A 7,096-nucleotide genomic window follows, 5' to 3' on the forward strand; every position below is an offset into this window, starting at 1 on the left:
ATTAATCCTAGGAATCATAAAGGCTCGTGCTGAATACATAATTTGGATATTGCTTTAGTTATCTCAGTAACACTCGTGACGGAGTGTTTTTTCAATAGCCCTGATATAGATGCTACGGATTTGTTTTGGTCCGTATCCAGTTAATCAGGAATGAGATTGGGTCCGGACAGGACTGTGTTCGGGTCCGGATCCGGACCGCGGTCCGCCAGTTGAGTACCCCTGCTCTAGAGGGTCCTGGTCCACCCCCAGTCTGATCTCTAGGAAATGACAAGCACATTAACCAGAAGGGTGTGGAGAGACTGGCACTAGCGTGTATGGGGGGCGTGGCCTCCCCTTGACCTCCAGACCATCACACTGGAGCAGTATGACAGGGAGAAATTACTGCAAAAAATGTTGATACACAACAAAGCCTTGAAAACCTTGTTTGGTTCACCACCTGGTTACATAACGCAGACAGGGCCCGGCCCGACAGACACACCGACTCAGAACTCACACACAGACAAAACCAGAATTGAACCATCAACCTCAAGGTTACAAGGGCAGTTCTTTACCCACAAATCCCTAATTAACAGCTACTACTCTTTTTTTTTTTGGGGGGGGGGGGGGGGGGTGTTAAACAAGTCCAAGCATTAACAGATGAGTTTCTTCTGGCATACTGCTGTGTAAGTCTGCTAAATGCCATAAATGTAAATGCTGTGTACAGAGGCACTGAGTCAGAACTGGAGACAGCAGTGAGTGGGAGAAAAGGGATGATTAAAAGTCTGTTTCTCTGTTTCTTTTTCCTGTCTCAGGCCCAGTAATATCACTGAATGTCTGCATAATGTAAAGGGAGAGACTCACAAGGCATGGTTATCATGACACACACACACTTAAGATGTTAGCATGATCCACACATTTAAGATATTAGCATGACACACACACTTAAGATGTTAGCATAACACACACTTTAAGGTGTTAGCATAACACACACTTTAAGGTGTTAGCATAACACACACTTTAAGGTGTTAGCATAACACACACTATAAGATGTTAGCATAACACACACTTTAAGATGTTAGCATGACACACACTTTAAGATGTTAGCATGACACACATACTTAAGATGTAAGCATGACAAACACGCTTGAGAAGTTAGCGTGACCCAAACGCTAACATGTTAGTATGAGCCACATGCTTAAGATGTTAGCATGACCCACACACTTCAGATGTTATCTTAAGTATGTAGCTCAAGTTGTCAGTGTGCCTATCTTAAGGTACTAATGTGGTATCATTTTGTCAGAGCAAATATAATTTGGAGCTAGCTGAAGATGCTAAGTGATTCCTTCCCCCTTGTGCTTCACACACAAAGGAATTAAGTTTTGAATCGCTAGGACTGTCTAGATGTCAATTTAGAGAGAGGGGGAGAGAAGGCACGTAATAACCCAGCGTTTCACCTTTACTGTCTGACACTCGTGATAAAATATGACTAAACTTTCACCTCTGCTGTCATGACAACAAGTCAAGGAAGAAATGCCCAGGTTGCCATGGTATTCTGTCGCACCTCTGTATCTCTTGCATGTGCGTAATGAATGAGATCCCATTAAGAGAGTTAGCCAACCAGGACATCCACGATATTTCAGCACAGATTAGATGCTTCATTCATAAGCGCTCTGGGGAGAAGCTGTATCACGTATGGAACCTTACAATCGCATGACGGGAGTGAGACCTTGAACCATTTTTAATAATCAAACAGAAAAATTGATTCAGGGGGAAAATGGGGCATTCATCAAAGTTTACAACATCAACACAAAGTTTCCATAATTTGTTATTCACAACATTTTGACCTTTGAAAACTAATGCTAAATACACTAAAGTTCAGATTGCTTTTTTTCCAAATGCATTTTCTACTTTAAAATGTAATTTAAAAAGAGTAAAATAAAAGTAAAGACACTTTATGTTAAAAAAGGACATCAATGTGATAACAGAAGTAGAAGCGTTGAAAGCCAACTGAACACGAGGTTTGTCCTTCTTCGTTAAGTATCATCCATGATTAAATATTGACTTTGTGAGTTAGCACAGATTCTGGTGAACGTTTTGTGATGCTTTCAAATGGACAAAGCTCTGATTCTTTTCACTCTTGGCACAGTGTAGAGCGCGTGACTAACACTTTATTCATTCACAGAGTTTCTGTGTCTTTCTCTCCTCTTATCACATTCCTACAGACCCACCACCCCCACCCCTCTCCACCACCCCCACCCCTCACCACCATCTCCACCCTCACAACCTCCACCACCCCTCAAAAACACCCCCACCCCTCTCCACCACCCCTACCCCTCACAACCTCCACCCCTCTCCACCACCCCCACCCCTCACAACCTCCACCCCTCACCACCATCTCCACCCCTCTCCACCACCTCCACCCCTCACAACCTCCACCACCCCTCACAACCTCCACCACCCCTCACAACCTCCACCACCCCTCTCCACCTCCACCCCTCTCCACCCCTACCCCTCACAACCTCCACCCCTCTCCACCCCCACCCCTCACAACCTCCACCCCTCTCCACCACCCCCACCCCTCACAACCTCCACCCCTCTCCACCCCCACCCCTCACAACCTCCACCCCTCTCCACCTCCACCCCTCTCCACCTCCACCCCTCACAACCTCCACCCCTCTCCACCCCCACCCCTCACAACCTCCACCCCTCTCCACCTCCACCCCTCACAACCTCCACCCCTCTCCACCACCCCTACCCCTCACAACCTCCACCCCTCTCCACCCCTACCCCTCACAACCTCCACCTCTCTCCACCCCCACCCCTCACAACCTCCACCCCTCTCCACCACCCCTACCCCTCACAACCTCCACCTCTCTCCACCCCCACCCCTCACAACCTCCACCCCTCTCCACCACCCCTACCCCTCACAACCTCCACCTCTCTCCACCCCCACCCCTCACAACCTCCACCTCTCTCCACCCCCACCCCTCACAACCTCCACCCCTCTCCACCACCCCCACCCCTCTGCTTGCTAGCAGCATCCATTCTGAATGAAACAAAGATAAAATCGTATTCAAATAAACTGAATATTTACCAGATGTGGTTAATTTATTTTTGTATAATATGATTCATGTACATAACTCCACTAATCTCAACTAAACTAGGGTTAGTGTTTATTTAGTGTCACTAAAGAACAAGAATAAACACAGGTAAAAAAATTATAAATAAATGGACTCCATGTTGTAACATTTCCTTGGAAGATAAAACTATGGTTAAAGGGAAAACATCCTGATAATGTTCAGATAACATTAGGATAACACTGAGATAACTTTATTCTAAAGAACTCAGCAGTTCTTATGCAACCTTACATCTAAAAAACATCTCTTGGAATTTCTTATCCACCACTCTGATTGGTCACTTAGGCTAGATTATTCTGATTGGTCACTTCAGCCAGTAGATTCTGATTGGTCTCTTAGGCTAGTTTATTCTGATTGGTCTTTTAGTCTTTTGGCTCAAATCCGTGAAGGAAAGCTTTGGTCAGGAGATGTTGTGAGGACAAGACACAAAAGGTGGAGTGCAGAGAGGCTGACAGCGGTGCCCCGCAGTGGCGTACGGCTTACGGCACCAGGTCGGGCCTCCGGGTCGGGCCTCCGGGTCGAGTTGAGAACGTGCCTGCTGCTTGACCTACGAGTGCTAGGATATGTTAAGACAAGGACGTGTGTGTGTGTGTGTGTGTGTGTTGGCTGCACCAGCGTCAGGGCTCTCCGAGTTGCACAACTCATCCCTCCCGTCGTTCTCTCTTCTGCCTTGTCTTGCTGGTGTTGACCTGACACAGAGTAATGTGAAAAGATGATAAAATATTGATTTCTCTTTGCAGAATATTTGACAAGTAGACAGTGGCTGTCAGAGGTAGAAATTGTAATCTTGGGCAGGGTAATTAGCAACTGAATGATATGTGAGGCTGTGTTCAGCTCTCTTGGGGGTGCACGGCCCCGATGGCACCCACGGCCCTGTGTTAACCTCGTACCCTGGCACAAGATCCCATTCAAATCTGACACGTTATTCTGTCCATGAGAGGCCTACGTGCTTCTCTCTCTCTCTCTCTCTCTCTCTCTGTGTGTTTCTCCCACTGACACTGACACACTAAAACACACACACACACACACACACACACACACACACACACACACACAGACACACACACACACGCGCGCATTGGTCTGATTTCTTCTCATAATTTTTCCATACCCTCTAAAATCAATGTACATTTTTAATGCAAAGAATAAAATGCTCTCTCTCTCCCTCTCTCTCTTTCTCTGACTCTCTCTCTTCTATCTTTTCAAAATTGAAATCCATAAATAAGTAATACGCAGCACCACAGCAGAGAGGCGAAGGTGGTGGTGGTTTTGATGTTTGGTTATGCTCCCGCTCTGGACACGGAGACGAAGACCCCGACCTTCTCCACATGTGCTCAAATGTGCACTTCAAAGGCCACCTTTCAAAAAGAATCTCCCTCAACACTCAAATCAAAGGAACGTGTAATACAGCTCTGATGCTTCACGTGCGAGACTTACAAACTTTGTCCTGCAAACATTCCTCCAAACGATGGCCTGGAACGCAGGCATGTTTAATCTGTACAAGCACAGTGGAAACATTAATAGATTCAGATAACTGTTCATGTGATCCTTGCAAACAGAAGGCATGTGAAGAGGCAGATAAATTTGTGCATAAGGCTGCGTTATTTTTTAAAGTGTGCTAATAAACTTTGACTCCGGCTGTCCTCTAATCTCAGTCTCCGGGTTGATCATTAAACGCTCTGACTGACCACAGCGCCTCTCCATCATGGTAGTGTAAACCTACATGACTGCTGCACATTTGTTCAACACTGATTACTGCTGAACAGAGAATGGGGGGGGGAGAGAGAGAGAGAGAGAGAGAGAGAGAGAGAGAGAGAGAGAGAGAGAGAGAGAAAGAGAGAGAGAGAGAGAGAAAGAAATGAGAATTGACAATTTATTATGACTGTATTTGAGCATGGATGGATGGATGGATGGATGGATGGATGGGTGAATATCTGGAAGGATGGATGGATGGATGATAATATAGACAGACAGGTAAATGTACAGAGAGATGGAGAAGTAAGTTAGGTCCACAGCGGGAGGCAGAAACATGACTGTCGCTGTTGTGACAACCTTTTAAATGTTCAGGAACGAGTGTGTTTATGTTCTCACCACACCTGACCTACTGGAGTGGACGGGGAGACGGCGGTCCTTCTGGGCCCACACGTCCACCGTGATCCACGTTTCCAAGTAGCTGGGAGGGACAAGGCCACATACCACAGGGTCAGAACAAACGCTGGTTTCTGATTCTAAAATGTCACAGCTAAAATGTCAAGTCTTTGCCCTCCCACTGAACTAAGAGATAAGGACTTACTGGCCCAAATCCCTCCGGCTGAACTAATTTGATCATTTTGAGAAGCTTCTGGATGCTTTTCTGCTTCGGGGGATTTTTTCCCTTTCCATCTCATAATGAACAGATAGCTACAGGTAACCATAAAGGGCTAAATATCTACGAACATTTTAATGTCATACTGAACTGCATAAGCCTTGTACCGTGACACCATTAACAACGTATCTTTCAGGTGCAGTTGTGTTGTGTACACAGATATATTGGTCTGGTCTTCATTCTTGGTATATTTGCCTATTAGTGCAGTTTGATGTGAAGAATGTGCTCACACAAACGCATATGGACTCGGAATAACGTCTTTAAGTGGTGTGGTCTTTACAGAGTACTTTGAACAGTTTCCTTATAAAAAAAAATAATTAACAATTAATCATAAACGTATTATTATATTGGGCAATGCTATGAGATTCGTACGGAAGCAAATCCACCCTGGAAGATGATGGCATCTCCCGACTCAGATGAAAACGCACCTGGGGGACATTACTGTCGGCGCAGGAAGTGGCCTGTGCACGCGCGTGTCATTAGCGCGTGACACAACAGCAGCAGCGCAACAGAAGTGCATCTCGCGCGCGCCTCCCCCGGCGCCGTCGGGCGTGCTTTCACACCCTCGCGCGCCACGCCAGCACCCTCGCGCTCGTCACGGCCGTCATCTTCCTCATCTTCTTCACCTCTGCGTCTCCCCTGAAGTGTTTCAGAGAGGCGCGCTGGTCGTCCTGGCCGGTCACGGCGGCCTTCGGGGGTGGTTATCGCATTAATAAATGATCTCGCTAGTGGAATACACTGGGGAGGATAAATAAATGGATGGCGCTAATAAACCAGGAGGAAGAGTTTTTGCACGGTAGTGGATCTACGTAGGTTAACGGAAATTAAAGCAAATCCTGTCTGTGCTGCGGCGAGGAAGAGGTGGGGGAGAGAGAACGTAATTACTAATGCCTTAAACATGAAGCCTTTTAGCATTAATAAATGATGCTAGTAGATGGGGCGCCTGGTAGACAAATGAATCACGTTTTTCTCTCACCATCAAACCAACTTTTTTAATGAGTAAAACAAAGGCGACTTCAGATAATCTGTCTGTAATCTCTGAAAATATTGTTTTAACGAGGAGGAGCAGGTCAAACACTGATATTCCCTTCTCGCTCAGGTCCACACTAGCTGCACGTTGCTCCTCTTAGATCACATAAGAGATTAATCATCATCTTTTTGGAGGTAACTGAACATTTCAAGCATTGTGCAAGAATAATAAAAAACATGGACAAGGTGATAAATGAGCTCGTGACTGTTCTTGTTTTGCAAGGACGTTACTGGTGTGGGACAGTGGTGTCTGTTTCCTCCATGAATATTCAAAACGCCTGAATTAACTCGCTGGACGGTCGGCTTCTCACGGGGCATTGTGTCAAATGTTTTCCTCGACTGAATAAACGCGGCGCAATTAAATCAATGTTTGATTGAATTTAATGGCGCAGTGTTATCTGAAGTAGTGAATAAGGCCTACTGCCCCTAACCAAAATGCTTGAACAATAGCCGTGTGTAACCTCTGACTAAATATCTATAGACACATATTAGGCCTACCCATCCTTCAAAAAAGTGTTCCAAAACCAGTAAGTAAAGTATGCCTATGGAGTCAAATTAGGGTCTTTAATGGTGACGAAAAAATAAT

Source organism: Brachyhypopomus gauderio, unplaced genomic scaffold (assembly GCF_052324685.1).
Source record: "Brachyhypopomus gauderio isolate BG-103 unplaced genomic scaffold, BGAUD_0.2 sc264, whole genome shotgun sequence".
Taxonomy (NCBI): domain Eukaryota; kingdom Metazoa; phylum Chordata; class Actinopteri; order Gymnotiformes; family Hypopomidae; genus Brachyhypopomus; species Brachyhypopomus gauderio.